This window comes from Sander lucioperca, chromosome 2, assembly GCF_008315115.2.
Source record: "Sander lucioperca isolate FBNREF2018 chromosome 2, SLUC_FBN_1.2, whole genome shotgun sequence".
NCBI lineage: Eukaryota > Metazoa > Chordata > Actinopteri > Perciformes > Percidae > Sander > Sander lucioperca.
The window spans coordinates 18,573,027-18,600,662 of NC_050174.1; the positions used below are offsets into that span (position 1 = coordinate 18,573,027).

Here is a 27,636-nt window from a genome sequence, read left to right on the forward strand (position 1 = left end):
GATTGTCAGGTCCTGGAAGGCCTTCTTTGCCTTTCTGCCCCGCAGGCTATACTGTTTTAGAATCAGAATCAGAATCAGAATCAGAAAAAGCTTTATTGCCAAGTACGTTTACACACACAAGGAATTTGTCCTGGTGTTGTAGGTGCATGTCACATTAAAGCAACATGCACAGACACACCGAGTCGCCATATGCGGCACCATCACAACTCTCTCTTAACTCTCGCAGGGACAATACAGCATGACATGAGGAGAGGAGAGGGGAAAAAAAGCAATTCTCAGACTATCCTCATAAAGATAAGAACAGTGTGGGAACAGGAAAAAACACCTCAGCACGTAAGCACACAAACACACAAACAGTACATTTGCACTGCTGAACATAACATAACATAACATAAATGTACAGTTGCACATTTAGCGGCGAAGGCGTGGGACTGGGGAGAGGGTAGGATGGGGGAGTTTGGCCTGCTGAGAAACGCACAGCCCGGCAGTCCCACTAGTGTCCCAGTCCACAGAATGTTATAGCGATAACACAGCACGTTGCCGTGGTGACACCCTTGAACAGTCCAGAACCGATACGACAATCAGCAGGCAGAGGGGAAGACGGGGGAGGAACCAAGAGCATCTCGCTTGCAGAGCCCCAACAGGGTGACTGTTTGTTCCAAGAAACGTCCTTGGCAAGGCCGTTTAGAACGTCATTGGTTGCCACTCGCCGTAGCATGCGACGGATGGCAGTACCTCCGGTCGAACCTCCAAAGTTGTCAGGAAAAGTTGCTGTAAAACATATCTATCTTCTATCTATCTATAAATTGCAGGAACATCTTTCTGTCTGTCTGTGTGTGTGTTATGCGAATATCTCTTGAACCGTTAGTTCGATGGATTTCAAACTTGACAGGTGTCTTGCTACGGGCACGAGTAAGTGCAGTGCCAATTTTGACGTTGTATGGATTGGAAATGCAAAAGATATCGTTGGATATATAGGTAAAAGAAGCACACATTGGCTTTTGCCGCTGGCCACTCCCCCTCTCACACTGAGGACCAGAGACAGAGAGCAGCGGAGCTTTGGCAGCTAAAATGTGACATACACCTCAGACCTACAAAAATGTACAAAGTTGCACTACTTTGGACTGTCTTTGACTATAAATAAACAAACGACAATTCCCGAATTTAAGGACGTATCAGAATCCCACACATGCAAGGCACAACCACACAACAAGTGCAGACAGATTTATTTATCTTATAAAGCGAGACGTATCTGTATATATGTGTGTCCGTGTTTGGGGGGAAGGTAACCTGCACATCAGCAGACACCACATGCAGAACGCTTTAGAACAGCGGGGGGGGGACTCTTTTCCTGCTATTATATTAAATTGCTGTGAGCTGACAGAACATAACGTAGCCTAATCTTGGAGATTATTCCTTCACATAGCGGTGCAATGCGAGAAAATCTCAGAGTTGAACCAGGCAGATACATCAGTTTTCATCAGACTCACCCTGGGTCGGGTTAATTAAGTGGGAAAATAACTCCGCGAATCAAATCCCCTACTTCCCTGTTAACCGTCAAGCCACTAAACCTGTATGAAAATGAACACCTCTGCTGAAATGTTAAATTCGTTAACGATCCGACACAAGACAACACCGTCTCTCTCTCTCTCTCTCTCTCTCTCTCTCTCTCTCTCTCTCTCTCTCTCTCTCTCTCTCTCTCTCTCTCTCTCTCTCTCTCTCTCTCTCTCTGTGCACACACGCACACGGTCCGGTTCTGGTGGTTGATGAATGCAGATATGTGCTGATTAGCGCTCATAACGGGCCGGGTGGGTAGCGCACTGCCATGAGTCCATGACGCTAATGTCTGATTACTGTCTGATATTTTGTGATTACATTCTGAATCTGCAGCGTTCTCTGTCAGGTAAATACAGTAGTACAACGTCTTCCTCTGATGTAGAAGTAGCCTACACTGTAAGTCAGTAGTAGGCTATACAGTGGAGTTGCATATTAAGTGGTTTGGGGTCCTTCTGTGAGTCATTTTGGGGTACAATTTGGTTTTGATGAATTCTACAAGCAGCAATACCATAAGCCAAGCAATCGCCCATTCCAAACGGGCACTGCACTAGTAGAAATACAAATAACACATATAGAACAAAGTGGAGAGCTTGTACAATCTCATTTTGTAAGAGAAGTCAGTTCAGTTATGATATTTGAATTTATGCAATTAAATAGTGTTATCTTAGGGCAGGGTAGAGGCCACTTAATTACCATTTTGTTCCTCCTCTCCTGTTGACTGAGACTCCTGTCGAACTCCTGCAGCTCGGTGACTGTCGAGCAGGGCGATAGCAACATGTCATCGACTGGAGCAGAGGGAGGTGACTGGGAGCTCCTTAAGAGCATGAGCAGCTCATCCATCTTTTCCTCAAATGTGTCCATTCGCTGTGCCATGTGGGTAATGGTTGTCCTCATGGCTATGGAATAATTAATGGTTTTAGTTGTTATACATTATATACTTGCATATGTGAACAACAAGTGAGTCTTTTTACCTCTCTGTGTGATGAGTCACCTCCCTCTGTGTGATGAGTTCTGCTGTTTACAACAAGTTTAAGTTATTCTTTTTTTTAATTTAAGTTAAGTTACTCTCAAGTTGCTTGTCATGAAATTGTATTTAATTGGTAAGCCACTGTACCTTCAACTGGGTCCCAAGATGAAGTGGCAGGCCGAGCTTGTGTTACAATAATACAATATCGGGCACCCGTGGATTGTTGTCGGCCGCGGCAGGCGGGGAAGGCGGGGAGGAAGTAGAAGGATGCCGGTCGGGCCTGCTAGCCTGGCTAAGGCAACTAACACACAGTTCGCCACTGCAGAGACTACTATTCAACAACACCAGATGGATCGCACACAAAATGGATATATATGCTACAAATACACACAGAACTGCTGCTTGATGATTATTACCGAAGCCTGGCTGAACACACTCACTCATCCCAGACGGCAGCTAGCAGCGAACAGGGTAAGTGAATTTAAACAATGTCTGAGTTGAAAACGCATCTTGTTGTCATGTAAGGGCCCTGTTCATGTTGCACAGACATTTTAATTGCATTTTGTGTCTGTTAAAGAGTCACAAAGGCACTCTTTATGATAGCCTATGCCCCCAAAACTGCTGTTTTAGCTAAGTGGGAGCTCTCGGCATTAGCTGCAGCAGCTCTATATTGCTAACACCGATTCAGCTCGTTTTTTTTGCTATCAACAGTACTCACATACTTATAGCGATCAAGATTAACGTAAAAATTGCCCGGAGTTCTCCTTTAAGAGGTCTTACCATTACCATTATCTAAAAAAACGATGGATGTATTTAGACAACCAAGGAGGTGTAATCATTATGTCGTGCTAGGTTAGCCTGCAGTTTTGTGAACAGAGCTTCTCTTAATACATCCATGGCTTTATCTCTCATCCACGTTACAGGCTTTACAGCATACAGCCCTCGGATGTATCGTAAGATAAGTGTTAAACCCTAAACCCATATCGGCTCTTCGGGACATATAAGATATTACGTTAACGTTAGCTAGCTACCTAGCTAACTAGGTCCATTATTTAGCTTCAGCCGATAGCCCCGGCAGTTTTGGGAAACGCTAATGACGTTACATCAATGTAACAGGCTTTACAGCATACATGCATACATCCCTCAGATGTATCATAAGATAATAGCATGGATGTATTAATAGAACACACGGTGAGCAGCCTCCAATTTGGACGTGCATTCAGTGAGTTTGACTGAGTTCAGCTCGACTCGCTGTATAATGCTGGCAACCATGTCAGAGCTTTCTTTAAGTTGTTTACCAAAATCTCCCACCTTGTTGTCCAGGTTCCTTATGGCGGCTAAAACATCACAGAGGGAAGGCTCAGTCTCTGTCGCCAACTTTGATGTATCCATAGGGATAGCAGCACTCACGCCAGGTGTATACCGGTGTTGTATATGGAAGTCAGGACAGGACTTCAATCAGTCATCTGAAAGCAGAGGCACTGTCTTCCCCCTACTGGTGTGGGGGTGTAACGGTTGGATTTGTACACTGAACTAAGCCACTTGTTAGAAGTGAAATGTGAAATGAAAGAAGTGAATTTTCTTAGTTGTGAAAATCGTTCTATTGATAGATTCTTGTTTTAAGTATTTTCACCTAATACAGTTAAAAAAACGAAATCAAGCACAAAAGTATTGTTTTTAACAAAATTGTTATCAGCCTAAAAATAAATATATTCTCTTGCTATGTTGTTTATCTTACTTAGATTTTATAAGACATCATTTTTGAGTGAATCTAAATCAAGTGACTGCAGACCTTTTATATGCTACTTCAAAAACTTAAATGGAGCTGGTATAAATAAACATTTTCAAAACCGCACTCAGAACAACCAAAAACAACAAACCACGCATTAGCTCGCAACATTTCCGCAACCCCACCTCTCTTACCTATCCCACCCGTTCCACACACATTCAACACCTTGTTGCAGGTGGCCTGTGGAACTGCCAGTCTGCCACTCGCAAGACTGAGTTCATCTCTGGCTTTGCCAGCCTGAAATCCCTTGACTTCCTTGCTCTCACTGAGACCTGGATTACACCGACCAACACATCCACCCCTGCTGCCCTTTCTTCTGCCTACTCTTTCACCCACACACCAAGACCCACTGGTAGAGGTGGGGGGACAGGCCTACTCATTAACCCCAAGTGGAGATTTTCTCTCTACCCATTGCCACAGTTCACTCCACAATCTTTTGAACTTCATGCTGTCACCATAACCCATCCGGTACAACTAGTCATCATTGTTATCTACCGCCCACCAGGTCCTCTGGGAGAGTTTTTGGAGGAGCTGGATATCCTTCTTTCAAACATCCCTGAAACTGGCCCTCCGCTGGTACTTCTGGGCGACTTCAACATCCAGACAGAGAAGTTAGCTGCCTTTTCTCATCTTCTCTCTTCTTTTGCCCTCTCACTCTCTCCTTCACCACCCACAAAGCTGGCAACCACTTAGATCTCATATTAACCAGAAACTGCTCTACAGCCAACCTCACTGTTACTCCACTCCATACCTCAGACCATTTCTTCATCTCTTACTCTCTCCCGCTCTCCAAAGCTCACAACCATATCTCAAGAGACACCATACCTGTCCGCCGTAATATTCGTTCACTCTCTCCTTCTTCTCTGGCGGCATGTACTTTATCAACCCTCCCTCCATCCGACTCTTTCTTACTCATGTCTCCCAATGATGCCACAGACACTCTCTTCTCTACTCTATCCTCCTCTCTCGACTCTCTCTGCCCTCTTACTTCACGACAGGCTCGCAAATCCTCCCCAGCTCCGTGGTTATCTAACTCAGTACGTGCTGAAAGATCAACTATACGGGCAGCGGAAAGGAAATGGCAGAAATCTAAACACCCAGATGATCTGCTTACCTATCAGTCTCTTCTTTCCTCCTTCGCTGCCTCTATTTCTGCAGCCAAAAGCTCTTTTTATCAAACCAAAATTGAATCCTCTTTCTCGAACCCCAAAAAACTTTTTTCCATCTTCTCTAACCTCCTAGATTCCCCCAGTCCACCTCCTCCCTCCTCCCTCCTACCAACCCACTCTGTCAACTACTTTGTAAAAAAGATAGATGACATACGCTCTTCATTCTCAACCACACCTCCTGAAATCACCTTACCATCCATCACTTCCAGTACTCTTTCCTCTTTCACCCCTTTATCTCCAAACCAAATTCTTACTTTGATTACCTCTGCCCGCCCAACCACCTGCCCCCTGGATCCTATCCCTTCTCACCTTCTCCAGTCCATTGCTCCGGACCTCCTTCCTTTCCTCACCCATCTCATCAACATCTCCTTGTCAACTGGCTGTTTCCCCGATGCTCTCAAAGAGGCAAGAGTGACCCCACTGCTCAAAAAACCAACACTCGACTCCACTGATGTAAATAACTATAGACCCGTCTCCCTTCTTCCATTTCTATCTAAAACTCTTGAGCGTGCCATTTATAATCAACTCTCTACCTATCTCCACCAGAACAACCTTCTTGATCCCCACCAGTCTGGCTTCAAGGCTGGCCACTCAACAGAAACTGCCCTCCTTGCTGTCACTGAGCAGCTTCACATCGCTAGAACAACCTCTCTCTCTTCCATTATCATCCTTCTGGATCTTTCTGCTGCCTTTGACACAGTGAACCACCAGATCCTCATTTCGACACTCCGAAATCTGGGTGTCTCAGGCTCTGCGCTCTCATTACTCACATCTTACCTGGCAGACCGAACCTACCGGGTAACCTGGAGAGGGTCTAGCTCAGAACCTTGCCCACTTAAAACTGAGGTTCCTCAGGGATCAGTCCTGGGTCCCCTCCTCTTCTCTCTGTACACCAACTCTCTCGGGTCTGTCATTCAGTCGCACGGCTTTTATCGTATCTCGGCCTGTCTGACTGACATCTCTTCTTGGATGTCCACACACCATCTGAAACTCAACCTCGACAAGACTGAGCTCCTTTTCCTTCCAGGGAAGGGCTCTCCTACCCAAGACCTGACTATAACAATTGACAACTCTATAGTAGTCCCCACCAAGACTGCTAGAAACCTGGGTGTGACACTTGACGACCAACTCTCCTTCACTGCTAACATTGCTGCAACTACCCGATCGTGTAGATACATGCTGCATAACATCAGAAGGATACGTCCCCTTCTAACGCAGAAGGCGGCTCAGGTTCTGGTTCAGGCTCTAGTCAGCTCACGTCTAGACTACTGCAACTCCCTCCTGATTGGCCTGCCTGCATGTGCCATCCGACCCCTGCAGCTCATTCAGAATGCAGCGGCTCGACTTGTCTTCAACCTCCCCAAGTTCTCTCACACTACACCTCTCCTCCGCTCTCTTCACTGGCTACCAATTGCGGCCCGCATCCACTTCAAGACACTAGTACTTACGTACAGGGCCACGAACAGATCAGCACCCGCTTACATCCAGAACATGGTCAAACCATATACCCCAACCCGCCCACTTCGTTCTGCATCAGCCAAACTGCTGGCTGCTCCCTCACAGCGAGGGAGAACTAATCACTCAACGAAATCCCGACTGTTCACTGTCCTGGCTCCCAAATGGTGGAACGAGCTCCCCATCGATATCAGGATGGCCGAAAGCCTACACATCTTCCGCCGAAGGCTAAAAACGCATCTCTTCCGACTACACCTCGGATAAAAAAAAAAAAAAAATCTTGAACTTGCACTTTCGAACCTGCACTTTCATATGGCTCTTTGTAGCTTTGCCTATTTAAAGCTACTGTATTTGCACTTACTACTTGTGGTCTGGAGTTTGAACCTTCATATTTGAAAGCACTTAATTGTAAGTCGCTTTGGATAAAAGCGTCAGCTAAATGACATGTAATGTAACCAAACGGGAACGTTGTGTGGAGGTACAGTGCAACCACAGGAGAACATTTCTGTTGGTTGGTTCCCTTAACGTTTAGGGAACGTTATAACCCTGAGGGAACGTTCCCTAAACGTTAGTTTTTGGTTTTGTTCGAACTAACCTTTAGGGAGCCAGAAACTAACAATCCCTAAATGTTCCCTAAACGTTCTGTGTTAGTGGGGTACTTAATTGTTTTACAAGTCATTTTCACGGGTTTTAACAGGTTGCGTCATTTTCGCGGGGGGTTTCAGCAAGTCATTTAACACATTCTGCAAATGAATGGTACTTAATGGTGTACACGTGCCTAGGGAAGTCATTTTCGAGAAGTCAGAGCTAATGAGCACCAGCATTGCAGATTTATACAGACTGCTTTTGGTTATAGTAGAGACCTGCAGGTTTTTATTGTAAAGGGACTCTCATGTAGAATCTGGGTATTAGGTTAATCTGATGAGTTGGATTTCTTCATATTTTAAAAGAATACTTTATCGTTGACTGGGCTCTGGAAAGCACCTTGAGAAAAAAAATAGTTTGATGCTAAACGTAAATAAAATACAGACAATACTAGAATATATTTAGAAACTAAAAATGTTTTCTTCCACTTTATTATTTTTAGAGAGACTAAAATGTTTAACTTCTATATTTTCAGAATGACATGGTGACACTCATTCTAACTACATTCAAAAGGCAAAGGACCGCTACATTGCGAGGGAACTGGCTTTGCTGAGGGCGTCCAGACCCCACCCGCCGATGGTATCTCATCTTGACGAGATTGATAAAAGTGCTATTGAAGTGGGCATCAGGAGGGAGATGGAGGACCCTTCCCCAGTCCCACCTGCCAGTAAGGTCATGTCCACATCCGCCGCTGAACCATTTGCCCCTCCTTCCACCAGTGTGACACCGTTGAACAAACCTTTCAGCCCTTCACCGCGCACAAGTTTTTTAGAAAGAACAAGCCGGTTCCGAGAACTCCATCCCACGGCTGCAAGAGCTGTGCGATACTGGCTGCGGAGCTGAAGGTGGTGAAAGAGCTGCTGGAATCCGAAGTAGACCGCAATGATGAACTTAAACAGTTACACTCATCAACCAGTCAAGAAGCTGTGTATTGTGTTATATCACGGTCTCTGTGAGTCTTCTGTTTAAGTTTGAAGCTGATTGGAGCTCAACTGAGAGTTTCTTACATTAAAGGGTTCCAATGCTAGAAGTTGGGTCTTTTACCATTTCCACAGACATGTAGGTCTCATTGAGCCTTTTATGACCTTTAATAAATAACGGGCCAATCAATAAGTTCTAAATGGACTTATAGCTTCAGAATGGGCATCTGCGATTCAGACGTGATGTTTAATTGAGCCATGGTAGTTTCAGGGCCCCAACATTCATGTGCGGGTCTCTAACCCTAACTGGATTTGGGAAGTTGCTAGAAGGTTGGGGTTTGTGAATCATGATCTTACTGTCTCTGTGAGTCTTCCGGTTAAGTTTGAAGCTGATTGGAGCTCAACTGAGAGTTTCTTACATTAAAGGGTCCCGATGCTAGAAGTTGGGTCTTTTACCATTGAAATACATATGAAGTTGGGCCTCCAGATAAGGTCCATCAACCTCCTGAGGTTTGCAGTTGAATCTGGTCACTTCCTGTTGTGCAAGACAGACGAGTCAGGTGTCAGAGCGTTCAGTGAGACCTCAGCTGTACAGTCATTTAGCTGTTGCTCTTATCCAGAGCGACTTACAGTGAATTAACTACAGGCGCAGTACCCTGCAAGTGCCTTTCTCAGGGGCACAATGGCGGCAGCCCCTGGGAATCGAACTCTGCTGCAGTACAGCTCCTGCTTCTAGTGTGTCTACTCACTGATTGAAATGTATGTTGTGTTTGTGTTCACCTAGGATGGATAAAATGCAGTGCACTGCAACATGTGTGACAAACTATGCTCATTTTCACTTTCCAATTTCAGGCAGTTAAGTACAGGAGGCGCAGGCCATTTTCACCCTTGAAAGCCCAGCAATATGGTAAATATAACACTCCTGTCAATGTTTTAGTTTCATAATGTTGGGGCTTTTGTTTTGTAGACTTGTGTGTTGTAAAAGTATGTTCTTGTATTTTTAGTAAAACTGGTGGAGCCATTCAAAGAGCACATGGAAGGAAGCAATCCCACACGGAAGATGAGGGAGAATGCCCGGCAGCGAGCTAACCACGTCCTTATCTTCCTGAGATTTATGTCAGAGCTAGCTGTTCCACATTTGAACCGTCTCTTCCTGAAGGACTACGGACGGATCAGGAAGTAAGTACAAAATTGTAAGGATTATCAATGTCTTAAAGAGTAGAAGACATGACCTAATTGATATTTTTGTATTTCAAGATTTACGGCCCAACTGGCCGACCAAAAGTTTAAACCGACGACAGTTTGGAGCTATTTGACAGATGCTGTTGCATTCGTCAAATATATTGCGAGTATGGCTCCAGAAGGGGTGAAAATAGGCCAAAAAAGCCTAAATGCGCTGCTGGTGGAACTCCGGGCAAGGGTGAGGGATGTGTCAAGAGCCGTGGTAGGGCAACAACTGGACCAGCGCCACAGAAAGTCCAGTAAGATGACAACCACCCACCTCTATTTGTTGACAAATCATAAAAGGCAGAACACATGTATAATAAACTGTTTAAATTTTCAGAGGCACTGGTGAAAGCAAGAATCACTGTATTTGTTTGAATATAATGTGTATTTTACTTAAGACTATATTTATGAGCTCTGGCCTAACATTACAGGGACCTACATCTAGAAACTGGGTTTTTAGGTATAGTGCATTGTTTGTTAAAAAATGCACTATATAGATAAAATGTTGGGTGGTGGTCTAGTGGTGTGTGTGTGTGTGTGTGTGTGTGTGTGTGTGTGTGTGTGTGTGGTCCTTAGCTAAAGGACTTCACCATTGCATAAAGTGGTCTTCCTCCGCTTTTACAGATGTACTTGAAAAAAAGCGTAGAACCGCCACAATGTAAATGGGCACAGAAAAGGCGTCGTGCTTAACATGACGCGGAAAGAGGTCAAAGCAGCGGGAGGAGCCGGGACATGGATGAGGACGAGGAGGAGGAGGAGGAGGAGGAGGAGGAGGAGGTAGAGGACAAGGACATGGAGGAAGAGTGGGACACAGAGGAGGAGAGTGCAGATAAATCCTCAGACAAGGAGCCTAAAATGACTAGGCCAAGTTAATGGGAAAAGAAAGTGGTCCTCTATCTCTGAGCCTGAGGCGGAAAAGAGACTCCTCAGAATCGCCTCTCTTTAAAAGGCCCAAAAGGGATGGAAATTTACAAAAATGCCTTTTCAAATCGAAAAGGGTAAGGGTGCCCTTAGACCCACATGTGCTTCCACACATAGTAATATCTTTCAATCGAAAATTGATGCTCAATGTATTTATCTAGGAAATTGTGTCCTGTGAAGAGGAGGAAGAGATGCTACTTCACATGAAGAGAGAATAAGAAGTGAGTTGTTATTTTCAGTTTATTCACACACATCTTTTCATTTTCCTTTATTAAATTGCTGAAAAACCATTGGTGATCTTTTCCAACAAAGATGGGAGGGACAGGGGATTAGGGGGTTGAGTCCTATCATCAGTTTCAACACTTTACACATGGGTGGTATTTGTCTAATTTATCTTTGCCTTTTCTAGAATGTCATGTTGAGCACCATTGAGAATTATGAGAGGACCAAACAAGACCGAATCCACTCGTAGTCCCTGGCGCCATGGTTCCTCTGAGTCCTGTTACAATCAATACACCGATTGTGAGTATAATTTATATATATATTTTGTTTTTATAAAATGTTTTTTCTTTTTTTTTTATTCTTCACTGTTTTAGTTATTTGTATACAAATCGTGTCAATTATACTCACAATCGGTGTATTGACTGTAACAGGATTTTATATATATATATATATATATATATATATATATATATATATATATATATATATATATATATATATATATATATATATGTAATGAAGGGTGTTGTAGGTGTCCAAAAATCTAAATGATAACTTATCAGTGTTTGGGTTAGTTAAAATATATCTTTACTTTTTCTTTAACAATTCTTTGATTTATTTCCCACAGAAGGACAGATTTCCTGTGGCAGTCCCTCCTGGTGTAAAAGCACTCCAATTTAACAAATCTGAACATTCAAGCAGGATGAGCTACATGAACAGCAATATATTTGAGCTCTTATTTGTATTTGTTTTTATTTTTCCAGGTGCAGAAGGCCTTCATCAGTCCGGGGACAGCGAAGATGCTCACACAGCACACACAGAGCATATCAGTTGATAAGAGAAACAATGTGAGGAGGATGGTTTTCCACTAGACGGCTCTTTGAGTACAACCCTATACATGGTAATTGGAAACAGTGAAGACAAAGTACAGTGACAAAAGACTTGCCTAAGTCATTAAGTTGTATTCATTTATGTTTGATACCGTTTTAGGTAAAGTGTTACAGGCGGTGGGATCTCTTGAGCTGCCAGGCGGCCAAGAGGAGGCTGAGGAGAGGGGTCTGTTGGAAGAAAGTGCAGATGCGAAGGCTCTGTCGGAGGACACGAAGGCTCTCTCGGAGGACGTGGTCTGTCGGAAGAAAGTGACGATGCGTTTCAGCTGCGCACATTATAACATTAACTTAGTTGGCTACTGAACTGAAGTTTGTTTGTAATATTGTTAATCTCGGGCCAAGAGGATACTCTGTCATTTATTGTGTGAATGCATCACATCGTCTTTTAGCAAGATGGTGGACTCTGCGAATCGGTGTTGGTGCTCTTGCCGGGTTTAAGTCAGTTTTTTAGGGGCAAAAGCGCCCCGAAGTCCACTGGAGGCGCTAGAAGCTGTTTTTCTCCACCCTGCCGTGAGACAGGACGCGCTGCGGCTTGCCATTTGCAGCGTCTGATATACAGTATTTTCTTGGCGAGCGAATCTGGCAAGAAAGTACACTGATAATCTTTTATAAACGATATAAATAAAGGATTACGTTATTGATATACATGACCAATTCTATGAAGGTAAATATGGTGCAAAATGGGAGAGCTTGTAGAATACGATGTGAGAACTTGCAGAACAAACAATCTGAACTTGTATGTTAAAATTTGCACTTGTAAAAATTAAATTTGCACATGTAAAAAATATTCACACACATGTGATCTGAATTTGAAGTCATACAAAGAAAAAAAACATGAGAGCTTGTAAAAAAATCTGAACTTGTAAGTTGAAATTTGCACTTGTAGAAAATGTTCACACACCTGTATTCTGAATGTGAAGTCAGAAAAAATATTCACAAATGTGTAGATTGATATTTACATGAAACAATGACAGCTGCAAACGTATAATGCAACATTTTCCATCACAACCACAACTCAGTGATTACAACCTCTCCAATCTGTCACTGCAACTTCACATATGTGCTCTCTCGCATCACAAAGTGGCGAATCTGCGCGCCTCTACTTTTGCAACACTTCTTGCGATACATTTGGTGCAAAACTAATTTGTACCTGTGGACTTAGGCTGTGGAGCTCTGAGCTAACAGAATGGGAAAAGCAGGGTTTCTATCGCCAGATGAGGGACAACTCTGTCCGGCTTATTTATGTAGCATGGAAGCTTGGTGGGATAGCATGCTAGCGTTAGCCAACTAACCAGCCAGCCCGCTTCTAAATAAATACCTTTTAATTGTCTAAACACTTTTTAACAGTCAAACTGAAACACTGATGGTGAGCTCCAGGGCCTGCAGCCGCAGACGGACCGTCATCAGTGGGGATCGACCAGCGTAGCAACATTGCTTTTGCCAGAAAGCTTCGCTGCCGACCTCGACCTGCAGTCGGAGCTCCAGCGGGACACGGAGAGCCCCACATCCGGTAGCAGCGGCCCATCCCCCGGCCATGACCAGAGCTTGCTTTGCTGAGGTTGTGCATCCCTGCTAAGAATTGCACCCGCTTGGGCAGAAACAATAATTTCTGCAGAATTCATGGCTGCAGAAAATTGCATCTAGGTAGCTACTACAGAGTCTGATAAAACATTGATGTCTCTAAACCTTCTAAAATTCTAATCATTATTGATGAACATGACGTGATTTACTATTGCCTAGTTTTTAAACAGTACTTTGCCTTATAAAATCATTATTTTCCCTTGTGGATGCAATTCTCGGCAGGAATGCGAAACTTGGCTGTTTTAACCTGTTACCCACTGATGACAGTCTGCCTGCGGCTGCAGGCCCTGGAGCTCACCGCCAGTGTTTCAGTTTGACTGTTAAAAAGTGTTTAGACAATTAAAAGGTATTTATTTAGAAGCGGGCTGGCTGCTAGTTAGCTAACGCTAGCATGCTATTCCACCAAGCTTCCATGCTACATAAACTCATAACACAACATAACTCTGTAACTCTCTATAACTCTCATATTTACCTTCATACAATTCTGTGCAATGCGTCCCCTGCTTGCCAACCCTTTAGATTTTCCTTTCTCTCTCCCTTCTGTCTTCCTTGACAGACAGATGAGGTTATACAGTATATATATATATATATATTTATATATATATATATATATATATATATATATATATAATTTGCAATATATGTTATAAGCTCTACATGTGATTAACCTAGCTAGTTATTTATTACATACAGATATATCTGTATTGCATCTAACTTGTTAAATACCTTTTTATATTGCACTGTTTGCACTGCCACTGTTTAGTGTCACTTGCCTCATCCAAGTGCCGTTATTTGTCATTTATGTTATAGTAGATATCGTCATATATGTTTTTTTCTTGTGTTCTATTGCTGCTGGTCTCTGATAGTTACCACACTTTTTGTTGTATGCCTACAATGAAAAATGATGTGTCTTATGACTAGCAATATTATCACCCTGTCTCCTTCCTATTTCCTAACATATCTGAATGTATTCTTAGGGCGCCATGCCAGTACCTCAGGGAGTACTGGCTGCCAGACTGACCCCCTTCCAAAAAGATCTGTTGGAACCCAACTATCCAAGGACACTCTTAAGACTCGTGTCAGAAGCAGTGGTTAGTGAAGTTAGTTTACCTGCAAAGTTGTATTTTGTTTACATTTTTATTTATAAGCTGATAAGTCAAAAGTAATAATTGAAATGATTACTGGTAATAGTAATTCCCATATTGTATATCTATGGACCATGTATTCCCATTGCAGTTGAAAGAGGTGAAAAAAAGAGAAAACAAATCTGGGAACCTTATCAGTGAGACAGTACATAATGTGGGCAGACATTTTAACATTGATCTTAGAGACTGTATACAGATATCTTGTCCTATGCACTACATGATAGGTATTTTTGTATCATGATAGTATTTTATGTTTGTTATTACTGCTATTTCAAATGAGCCACAGTCTACATACTATCTGGCCAGATTATTTAAAAAAGTACAAAAAAATAAGTTTTGATCTGGGCCATTTCCAGATCAGGCCGGTTGTGTAGACTTCTATTTTTTGTGCAATGTATTGGAGTAATAAAATACCCACCCATTACATAATTTGCATTGTTGTTGCAGACTCTGTTTCTCAGCATTCCACTTCAATGAGAATGCCAACCGGCCACAGTCAACAAGTGCTTTTGGGAGATCCTGCCTTTAAACTGGCCTTCCCTAAAGTTAAAAAAGGGGGATACAGCCTCAAACGAAGGAAAATTGAGCCGACATTCTGTGAGTAAATTATCACAACAACATGCAACATTAATTCAATGTAATTTTATTTATAGTGTCAAATCATAACAGAAGTTATCTCAGGGCACTTCATGTAGAGCAGGTCTAATAAACAGAGACCCAACAATTCCCCAAGAGCAAGCATTTGGTGCGACAGTGGCAAGGAAAACTTCCTTTTAACAGGCAGAAACCTCGGATAGAAACAGACAACAGTTAAATCATAACTGGATTTCAATCAGGAGAGACTTCGTTGCAGATATGCAAAGATTTATTGTACATATGCATGATTTGAAATGTACAGTCTTTGGAGATTAGACTCGATCGTTATTTAAAAAATATAAATTTTTTAAAGGGGTAGAAAGCCGAAAGATAATCCCCCGATGGAGTCTAGACACTGATGGTGGCGCGAGGAGCCTGGAAACCAAAACCGAAGAGCCGTCGGTAGTGGCCTGCCGGATGAGGACCCAGGAGCCGTGTGTGATGAAGACCGGAGGAGCAAGGGGAGGAGGAGGGTTGTGCTCTTATCCTGAAATGACAACTGAGCAGCAGAGAGAGACAGGTTTAAAACAGGGATGTCATGCAGTGATTGGCTCGTGATTTTCATGGCCACTTCTGATTGGTTAAGATAAAAGTGAACACCTCTAAAGCTAATCCGTTTAGAGGAGAGAGAAAGTGATTATGTTTTAGAAGTCTTCCTGAAAGAATTTGCGCTGAGCTCCATTTGTAAATACGTAAATCACAAAGCTTATCAATATCACTTCCCCATTTTGAGCGCACCTCTCTCTCTCTCTCTCTCTCTGCGCACCAAGCTCCACCGGATCTTCTAAGAACGGTGACGCCGTTATCAAATGAGTATTGATTGGTCAGTAGGCGGTGCTTTTACACCGGTTGATCTCTAATCTCCAACATAACCTGCTACTGACCAGGTTAGGTGTTCATCATAAGTTACCACAGCGATTTAACCCGGTAACAAGTGATCCACCGTCGTGGTACAAAAAACCCTGGGTTAAATCTGAAGTTACCTCGTTAACCCCAAATCTTGCTTCGTAGTACAGGCCTGTACTGAACTGAAACGTTCAAATAAACTTAAACTAAGCAGAATCTGCGCTGAATTGTGCAAACAACACACACAAAATATAACATCACAGGATATCGGCATGTTGGCTAATATTGTTGTGCACCCCAAATTAACACTGGGCTAACTTAGCCAAATTCCGACCAAGAATCAATAGCAATGAACATGGACTGTAGTACCCTTGGAGGGACAGAGGAAGTGCTATCCTACACCATATCTGACCAAACGTTTTATTGGCCAACAAAAGCTTTCCACTCAGCCATGCTCTTCTTGTAAGACGATGTGAGATCTCTCTCATGGATTTTGTCTAAGAGAACCTCCGTCTGTATGACTGAAAGCAGAGTGGCTACACACTTTGGATAAGTCATGTGTAGGGTATAATAGTAGGCCATAAGGTATAAAGCACTCTCGGTAAGCTTGTCTTTTGGAAAGGTGGTTATTGCCACATCTCCTACCACTAGGAGGCAGTTGGACGGACTGACAATCAGGACTGGGCAGGAGAGAGTGTGTTTCTTCAAGTAGGAACTGGGGTCTTCTGTTTCCTGTAACACATAACAGATATCTTTCTGTCAGGATCATGCATTTTGGTCATTTGGAACCTAGGGTACAGGGTTGTTTACAAACACATAACTTTACAAAGCAAAATTCTGACAAAAGTTAACAGTACTGAGAAAGCTCCATCTGAAAGTGCTGTTTTTAACTATCCCCAATGCATTTACTGTTTACACACGTCTATAGCCTTCCAAAAGAACTAACCAAGGCTAGGCTAGTCTTGCTTGGTTATCATTAGGGTGATAAAACCTGCTACCATGTAATGCACCCATTTTTGAACATACTGTGACATAGCAAAGACATCTACCCAGTGAAAATCCTCTTTCTAAAAACAAATGTTTTAGGTGTCTTTGAAGGCTTAGAACATACAGTATGTGAATAGGAAATACATTGGGAGTCGTCAGGGGCAGCACCTTCAGTTATATTTTTTTCCAATACTGCAGTCAAAATGATCCTGCAGCATTTTACACAGTTCACCTCGAGGACATGCACCAGAGCCTCACTCGCATCTCGTACCCTCTTTGGAGGAGCAGACGTGGAGGGGAACAGTGATGGCAGCACACGTAGGATCTCAAGAGCCTGTTCAGCTTTGAAGGAAAAGATTTATTACTTAAACACTTGGACAAAGTGCACAAGGTCAAATCTGATCAAAAGGTATACAACAGACACAATGCTTAAAAAAACAACAACCATTCAGCAAATAATGGGATAGCCATCATAGGTGAAAAAGGACGACAAAACACTAGCTCATGTACTTGACAATTAACATGCCTGAAGGTCCACCCTAAACCCTATTCATTAATAACACCAAAACAGCATTTCCTACCTTTGTCCATTCCCATTGGGGGTTTCAGCGCCTTTTTCCATACACCAAAAAACTGCACCTTCTGGCAGAAGTCATGCCATCTTCCCTTCAGTTCATCGATGAAGTTGGTATTATCCTTATCCAAAATGCGTTGAAGCTCCTCCATCACCTATGAAATATCAAATATACCAATACAGACATTTGAATATATCATTTAAGAGGAAATTGGTATTTTAAACATTGTGTGTGATACCATGGTTTTAATCATGCACAGTCAATAATGACTTACATGTCCAACGTCCTTGAAACAAGGATATGCTTCTAGAACCTGCTTGTGTTTGTCCTCCTCACGAACGGTATTTGAATCAATGAATGCTCTTCTGGCTACAAATTCCAAATCCAAGAGGTGAGAGACATCCTGGTGGTTTGGATTTTTTCTTTTATACAAAGTTTGTAGGGTCTTGTAGTGCTTGGCCAAGGTTGCTGGACTGTAGGTGTCTGGACTGTCAACATCTGCAGACTTGTTAGCTGCAAGACACAAAAATACATAATTAATATGCCTCAGTTTAAAAAAAAGGTTTATCTCATGTTGTTGCATGACAAAAAAATATGTCAAAAAACTGCTATGAAAATCATACATTAATATTAGATTAAACTTTCATGGAATTAAATCTTTTAACAAATATAAGCCCTGATCCTAACTACCAAATACCTATTCATTTTTGGAATTTTAACCATTTAAATGCCATTTTAAAAAATCATATAATTTTTTGGATAATAAATGCATGAGAACTATTTGCTCAAAACTCATATGGTCATACAATCACATACAATTGCATGTAGGCACACAAGTACACTCCTACAAAGATGCGCACAGCCCCACTACACACAGTCATGAGGCAGTTGGACAAACACACCATCACCATAGGCTTTGGGATCTTCTTTTTCCTTCAGCACATAACACAGACATATTTCAGATAGGATAATGTACTTTAAGGATCATTTCAGTATTTTGGAACCAAAAATAATAAATCAATCAATCCATCTGACTTTATTTGTATAGCACTTTTCATACAAACTAAATGTAACACAAAGTGCTTCGTAATAAAAAAACAATATCCCCACCACACATCCAAAGCAATTACTTTGTAGTCAAACACTAAAATAAGAGCACTCATTAAAAACGGGAAGTGAGGAAACACTAGAGACAGATCACCCAGGACATTGACATGATTGATCATTTTGAGTCATTTTTCTTTTCTTTTTTTCTTCTTTTTGAATGTCCAAATATGATTTAAGTTACTCAAATGTGAATATTTTCTAGCTTCTTTAGTCCTCTATGACAGTGAAATTAATATCTTTAGGTTGTGGACCAAACAAGACTTTTGAGGACATCACCTTGGACTTTATATTGACCAGACAACTGAGCAATTAATCTTGAAAATGATTAACAGATGGATCTTTGATGGAAATAATCATTAGTTACAGCTCACCTCTTTGAATGTCTCCCATCTGGAGTTCTTTTTTGGGGGGATCTCATATTTTGCAATCTTTTGTATAGCTGTGTGTACACAGTGACCTGCACAAAACATTTAATCAATTTTTCCAATCGCTACTAAAAATGTTAAACATGAAACACAGTCATCAACTGGATGCATTTCACTTACCCATGTATGGAGGCCTTGGTCCTGCAGCATGGGGTAGTACAGTACTATTCTCTTTGCCATTGCTGTAATTTCTGGCTTTGATGGTATCTGTGTGATTCTCCATCCCCCTTTGCCCTCAGGATTGCAATCATACTGGTCATGGTGTTTCGAATGAGCCAGCATCTGAGCTCCTTTGACATCTGGCAGTTGCGCTGTTCCCCTCTCTTCAACAACTCAAAGTAGTGTTGTCGAACTTGCTCAAGTTCTGTGTCGGTGTACAATACATATTCTGGAAAGGATAACTTCACAACCTTTTTTTTTTTGTATATTTTGCAGGACTCGCGTTCACAGGAGTGGATGTATGGAGTTAGAATAATGCCAAAACCTCACACACACACACACACACACACACACACAAAACGTATTTTACTCACGCCCAACGATTCACAAACAAACTCAGTGTGGTTTGCAAATACAAAACATCATTCACAAACTAATGCATTGTGTTCTGCAAATAAGAAACCTACCTATCAAACAAATACAGTATGTTTTACAAATACAAAGAAAAGTATTTCTTCAATGACAAAAAATATCCTCCAAGTACAAACTAAAATCTTTCAAGTACAACAAAAAATCCTTCAAGTACAAAAAAAAATCTTACAAGTACAAAAAAAAAATCCCTCAAGTACAAAAAAAAAAAGTACGAAAAACTGTCACGTGACTTTTGGCAGTAATTTTCCGCCTTGCTGATCCTATCAGGATCACAGATGTATGGACCCACAAATGCATGACTCAGGTACGTAGGAATGCCAAAAGTTTATTTAAGAAGACAGAATAAACTTACTGGCAACAGTGTCCAAAAACGACAGGCAAAAGGGAGAATCCAAAATACAGTCAGTGGTCGAAATCCAAGGGAAACAATCAGGTATATAATTCAGGACACAAGGAAAAACGCTCGAAGGCTGTACACGGGGGAAGCAGACAATCTCGCACTGGGGTAAGAGGAAGACTGAACTTAAATACACCAAACAGAGAAGACAATGAGACACAGGTGCAAAACATTAGGGCGGGGACAGGTAATCACTAACGGTGGGAAAAGGAAACAACAGGAAGTAAAACAAAGACAACACAAGGAAAACAGGGAATTAAAAAATAAAACAGGAAATGTGAAAACAACCCGAAAAAATAAGAATCTACAACAAAACAATAACTTGACATAGGAGCGGAACGTGACAGTACCCCCCCCTCAAAGGCCGACACCAGACGGCCCAGGAATCTCCGGATGCAACCGGAAAAAGTCATGAATGAGATCAGGGTCCAGTATGTTACTGGCTGACACCCAAGACCTCTCCTCAGGGCCATACCCCTCCCAGTCCACGAGAAACTGACGACCCCTGCCACGTTTCCTGACAGCCAGAAGCCTCTTGACGGTGTAAACAGGGCCACCATCAATCATGCGCGGAGGAGGGGGTGCGGGGGTCGCAGGCACCAGTGGACTTTCCAGAACCGGCTTCACACGACTAACGTGGAACGTGGGATGCACTCTCATGGATCTTGGAAGCTTCAATCTCAAAGCAACAGGATTAATAATTTTCTTGACAGGGAATGGACCAACAAAACGGGGTGCCAACTTACGGCTCGCCACCCGAAGAGGAAGGTTCCGGGTACTCAGCCAAACGCTCTGGCCCTCCGCGTAGACAGGAGCTCTGGATCGACGATGATCAGCAGACTTCTTGTACATAGATGACTTATGGAGCAGAACCTGTCGCGCCCTGGACCACGTCCTCCGACAGCGGCGAACCAAGGCCTGGGCAGATGGAACTCCAACCTCACGTTCCAGATCAGCAAAAAGTGGAGGCTGGTATCCATAGACACACTGGAACGGAGAAAGGCCGGTCGAGGAGCAGGGCAAAGTGTTGTGGGCGTATTCCACCCAAATCAGCTGTTTGCTCCAGCTAGCAGGATTCCTGGAGGACAAACATCGTAGCCCCACCTCCAACTCCTGATTAAGACGCTCCGACTGGCCATTAGATTGGGGGTGATATCCCGAGGACAAACTCACAGTAGCCCCCAGGAGATTGCAGAACGCCCTCCAGAAGCGAGAGATGAACTGGGGTCCTCGATCCGACACCACGTCCCTGGGAAGACCATGAAGCTTGAAAACATTGGAAAGCATAACCTCTGCCAATTCTTTAGCGGAGGGTAACTTGGGCAGCGGAACAAAATGAACCATCTTGGAAAATCTGTCAACAATGGTGAGGATAGTAGTATTCCCCTCAGAAAGGGGCAAACCTGTGACAAAATCCAGAGATATGTCCGACCACGGTCGAGAGGGCACCGGAAGAGGGTGAAGTAATCCAGCAGGGGGTTGGTGCAAAGACTTGTGTTGGGCACACACAGGACAGGCCGCCACATACTCCTTAACAGAGTCCACGATCCCGGGCCACCAGAACCGTTGTCGCACCACAAAAACAGTCCTTTTCACTCCTGGGTGACACGACAACATACTGGAGTGGGCCCAATGGACAACTTGAGATCTGAGCTCAGAAGGGACAAACAATCGGTTCGGTGGACAGCCGACCGGGACAGGTAAGTCAATGGTAGCACGTTTGACCCTTTCTTCCACCTCCCACGACACAGCACCAACGACACATGAGCCTGGAAGAATGGTCTCGACTGACTTAGGGAGAGAATCAGTGTCAAACAGTCGGGATAAGGCATCGGGTTTGGTATTCTTGGAACCGGGACGATATGACAGTGAGAAGTTGAAACGATTAAAAAACAAAGCCCACCTGGCTTGACGAGAGTTTAGGCGCTTCGCAGATCGTAGATACTCCAGATTCTTGTGGTCGGTCCACACCAAGAAAGGATGCTCTGCCCCCTCCAGCCAGTGTCTCCACTCCTCCAACGCTACCTTAACTGCCAGCAACTCCCGATTGCCAACATCATAGTTCCTTTCAGCAGGTGACAATTTCCGTGAGAGAAAAGCACAGGGGTGAAGCTTACCATCCGTGGAAAGGCGTTGAGACAGAATGGCACCCAGCCCAACATTTGAGGCATCCACCTCTACCACAAACTGTCGGCAGGGGTCAGGCATGGTAAGAACAGGAGCCGTCACAAAACGTTCCTTCAGAACCTGGAAGGCAGAGTCCGCTTGAGGAGACCACACAAACCTGGACTTGGAAGAGGTTAGTTTATGTAATGGTGCAGCCACAGAACTGAAATTTCTGATAAACTTCCGATAGAAATTAGCAAACCCCAGAAACCGTTGAACCTCCTTGCGGTTAGTGGGGGTGGGCCACTCCTTGACAGCTTTGACTTTCTCTGGATCCATGCTTATCTCCCCCTCGGCCACAACATAGCCCAAAAAGGAAACCTTGGGAACATGAAATTCACATTTCTCTGCTTTGACAAACAGATCATTGTTCAGAAGTCTCTGTAAAACAGCACGGACATGGTTAATATGCTCATCAAGGTTACAGGAGAAAATCAGTATGTCATCAAGATACACAAACACAAAGACATTTAGCATATCTGAGTACATCATTGACCAAAGCTTGAAAAACAGCAGGGGCATTGGTCAAACCAAAAGGCATAACCAAATATTCATAATGTCCACTAGGAGTGTTAAAGGCAGTCTTCCATTCATCCCCCTCCCTAATCCTCACCAAATGATAGGCGTTCCTCAAATCAAGTTTGGAAAAAACAGTAGCACCTTGCAACAGTTCAAAAGCGGAGGAAAGTAACGGGAGGGGGTACCTGTTCTTCACGGTAATGTCATTGAGTCCACGATAGTCAATGCAGGGTCGCAAAGACCCGTCCTTCTTCCCCACGAAGAAAAACCCGGCTCCAGCCGGTGAAGACGAGGGTCGAATGATTCCAGCCTCCAGAGCCGAATCGATATAATCCTTCATCGCTACAGTCTCGGGTGAGGATAGGGAATACAAACGTCCCTTGGGAGGTGCAGACCCAGGCAACAGATCAATAGGACAGTCATACGTCCGGTGAGGAGGTAAGGCAGTGGCTCTGGACTTGTTGAACACCTCCCCTAAATCCTTGTAACAGGACGGAACAGATGACAGGTCAGGTAAGTTCTCCTCCACCGCGATCTCCAGATTAACAGTGGGAAGAACGGAATGTTCAGAATCAATTTGAGTAGGAACAGGAGCCATAGTCACCCTGCCCAGAGCGGGTTCCGAAATGACCCCCTCTGATCCCCCTGCCGGTCTGGATTGGAAGCATTTGCCGGAACAATCCTCTCCCCACCCCGTGACAACCCCCAAGGTCCAGTCGATGTGAGGGTTGTGTTCACTGAGCCAGGGAAATCCAAGAATAACTGGAGGTAGAGAAGAATTAACCAGCAAAAATGAAAGAGTCTCTGAATGATGGTCAGGAAAACTCAGAATGACTGGAGAGGTTTGATGAGTTACCTGCCATAGAAACCGACCATCCAACGCAGTAGCTCTCAGCGGTACAGGAAGAGGAATAGAACACAGTCCCAATTCTCTAGCCAGAGAAATATCCATGAGACTGACATCAGCCCCAGAATCCACCATAACCTCCAGAGGTCTGGAGATCCCCTTAGAGGCAATAGTCACAGAAAACAAGGGACGAGAGGAACAGTTAGTAACAGAAGTATGGCTCACCAGGATCCTCTCTTTTACTGGCGAGCCTCTTCTTTTACTGGACACCGTCCAATGAAATGGCCCCGCTGTCCACAGTAGATGCAAACGCCGTCCTTGATCCTCCTCCATCTCTCCTCAGGAGAGAGACGAGCTCTGCCCAGCTGCATAGGCTCCTCCCACCTAGTAGCCTGCGACGGAGAATCCACAGGTTGAGGTGGCGGCGAGGACACGCCCCCGCTGCTAGGAAAGGACCGTCTGTAGTAATCCCGTGAAGAACTCTTGACGTCACCTCTCTCCCTCTCACGTTCAAACAGCCGTTTGTCGATCTTTATGGCCAGCGCGATGAGAGTGTCGAGGTCCTCTGGAAGATCTAATGCAGCCAGGTGATCCTTTAGTGCGCTGGACAGGCCACACAGAAAAGCATCCATTAGAGCAGTCTGGTTCCAACCGCTCTCTGCTGCCACCGTGCGGAACTCGATGGCGTAGTCAGCCACTCTCCGCCTGCCCTGCCGAAGATTCACCAGCATCCGGGCCGCCTCTCTACCCGGAGTGACATGCTGAAAAATCTGAGTGAATGTCTGAGAAAAGTGAGCAAAAGAGTCACATAGAGGCGAATTCCTAGCCCACTCCGCGGTAGCCCATGCCTCAGCCCGTCCAGACAAATGAGAAATCAAGTAAGCAATCTTGGTTCTGTCTGTAGGATAATGGACTGACTGGAGTTCAAAGTGTAAACCACACTGCGTCAGAAATGCTCGACAGTCACCAGACTCACCGGAGAAACGCTCAGGACAAGACAGATGAGGCATAGCAGAGAAACTGGCAGACGACGGAACGGGTGGAGCGGCGGAATCCACACCTCCCGAGGGCTCAGAGGTAGAAGCCGGGCCCAAGGAGTCTTGAGAGACGGGTGGCGTGGAAGCAGACTGGATAGCTTGAAACTGTGTAGTCAGACGGGAAACTTGATCGCCAACAGCCTGCTGGAATCCCTGCTGACGCTCCGCCATCCCACTCAACTCCCGCTGAATGGCAGACAGTACCTCCTCAAACTGATGAAGTCGCTGTCCTTGAGCTCGTAGCGCGTTCTGTACCTTGTCGGAGCCGGCGGAGTCCATATTGTGGCGAGATTGTACTATCAGGATCACAGATGTATGGACCCACAAATGCACGACTCAGGTACGTAGGAATGCCAAAAGTTTATTTAAGAAGACAGAATAAACTTACTGGCAACAGTGTCCAAAAACGACAGGCAAAAGGGAGAATCCAAAATACAGTCAGTGGTCGAAATCCAAGGGAAACAATCAGGTATATAATTCAGGACACAAGGAAAAACGCTCGAAGGCTGTACACGGGGGAAGCAGACAATCTCGCACTGGGGTAAGAGGAAGACTGAACTTAAATACACCAAACAGAGAAGACAATGAGACACAGGTGCAAAACATTAGGGCGGGGACAGGTAATCACTAACGGTGGGAAAAGGAAACAACAGGAAGTAAAACAAAGACAACACAAGGAAAACAGGGAATTAAAAAATAAAACAGGAAATGTGAAAACAACCCGAAAAAATAAGAATCTACAACAAAACAATAACTTGACATAGGAGCGGAACGTGACAGATCCACACACAAATCCCAGTAAACTTTCTAACAAATGTCCTGTAATTCGCACTCCACAACAGCAGGTGGCGCTGTTAAGTCAATTTAAGCCTGCCAGGACCATAGATATATACACGCAGAGTTTTTAAAACGTTATTACGGTGCATAACTTACTGGAACAAAGCAGAGCAACGTGTTGTTGCTGGTGACAAAACCACTGATTATATATATGTACATTGAAGCGATACTGGCGTTAAACACCCGCTGATCGTTGCCTGATTCTCTGAAATGAATGCCGGCATTGCATTGTGGAAAATCGGCTTTGCATGCGCTCAGCTCTGATCATATCGTGCCAGCTTCCCATTAGCAAAGCTGTATACAGCTTCTCTGTACAGAAAGAAACATGCTGTGATCAGGGAATCTGTGCATAGACCACGGATGATGCCTGTCATATGGTCATTGACCTACATAGGCATCGCATCCGTGGGCCCGTCACAGAATCTTCGGCGAATCTGTGAAACTGCCACAGATTTTGAGTTTTAATATTTGTTTACCCTTTCTGTCAAATTGCTTCCACCCATTTGCAGGATAAGACCATCAAAGAACTGTTAGAACCAGTTGAACCAGAGATTGTTGTCGCAAAACAAACAGTATGTTATGTGAAACATGGAGACTCCAGAGTTCTTACCATTAAGGGCCATTGTTTTCATTATATACCGTTGGTGAAAAGTTTGGAGCAGCTGCTATCACATCCAAGAACAATTGCAATGATGCAATTTTGCAGACATGCAAGGATAGATTTTTTCATGATTTCATTGATGGAGACATTTTTAAGTCGCACCCACTGTTTTTGAAATTTCCCACAGCATTGCAGTTGGTTTTATATACAGATGAAATTGAGCTATGCAATCCTCTTGGATCTCGGGCAAACAAAAACAAATTGTTATTGATTTATTACACCTTAGGTAACATCGACCCTAAATACAGATCAAGACTTGCTGCCATTCGTCTGCTTGCCATGGTAAAATCAAAAGATCTTTCCCATTGTGGTATTGATGAGATATTTGAGATGATTAACCGTGACTTAACTGAGCTGTGTGATGGTGTCCAGGTTGTCACTGCAAATGGTGAGAGGACAATTTATGGGGCACTTATGTCTGTGTGCGGAGACACTCTAGCTCAGCATGAAGTGGCTGGATTTAAGATAGGAGTGGGATTTGCCTACAGTAAATGCAGGCACTGCGAATGCAACTTTAAAGACATGCAGGAGATGTTTAATGAAGATTTGTTTGTTAAAAGGACAATGGCAAGTCATAACACGCAATTTAATGACATTGAAAAGGCAAATACTGACTTTCTGAAAGACAATCTAAAAATGACATATGGCATAAACAGGAGTAGCAAATTAACAGAATTTCCTCACTTTGATATAATCAATCAAACCCCACAGGACATCATGCATGTCATTCTGGAAGGTGTTGCCCCATATGAAATCAAATGTGTTTTAAAGCATCTTGTGCTTTCAGGGCATATGGACTCAAAACATGGACTCAACAGTGCAATTATTTGTTTCCCTTATTCTCCTGTGGATGCAAGGAATAAGCCTTGCCCCATATCTGTCAATACACTGTCATCAAATGACAACACATTGAAACAGTCAGCTGGGCAGATGCTGGTTTTGTTAAAGAGCCTGCCATTTCTCATTGACAAAATTGGAGAAAATGATTACACACAAATGCTACTTAAGTTGTTAGAGCTAGTCAATTTCTGTTTTCACCTATTATTGCTCTCTCAACTCTTTCAAGGCTGAAGCTTTTAATAGAGCAACATTTAAAACATTTCAAACAACTGTTTCCAGATGCAAATATTATACTTAAACAGCATTGCTTGTTGCATCTTCCTTCTCAGATTAAGGCACTTGGTCCTACAGTGAGGCATATGTGTATGCGCTTTGAGTCAAAGCATTGCTTTTTTTAAGCAGTGGGCTTTGAAAAGTAGTTTTAAAAATATCTGCAAGTCTCTTGTGAAGCACAACCAACTTCATGAATGTAGTCAGAATGTGCATGAGAAACATCCAATCCAAGTGAAGTTGACATGGGCCCAGCCTCTGAGGTGAAAAATGTTCACTATGTAGCAGGAAAGATTAAAGACTTTTTAGGAATAGAGCACGTTGAACATATAGTTTCGGTACAGTGGATTATGCAACATGGAAATAAGCATACATGTGGAAAATCTTTGGTTATTTCTAATGTCATC

The 27,636-nt window shown here is 43.5% G+C and overlaps 1 long non-coding RNA gene and 1 pseudogene across 1 annotated transcript; both read left to right on the plus strand.

Annotated features, from left to right (window-relative positions):
* LOC116048211 overlaps nucleotides 1-27,636 on the plus strand; it is a 243,840-nt pseudogene that overhangs the window by 83,694 nt on the left and 132,510 nt on the right.
* Nucleotides 568-27,528, plus strand: LOC118493723. Its single transcript, XR_004895688.1, has 4 exons — nucleotides 568-691; nucleotides 9,864-9,868; nucleotides 9,940-9,943; nucleotides 27,518-27,528. It is a non-coding gene; the product is annotated as an uncharacterized LOC118493723 (long non-coding RNA).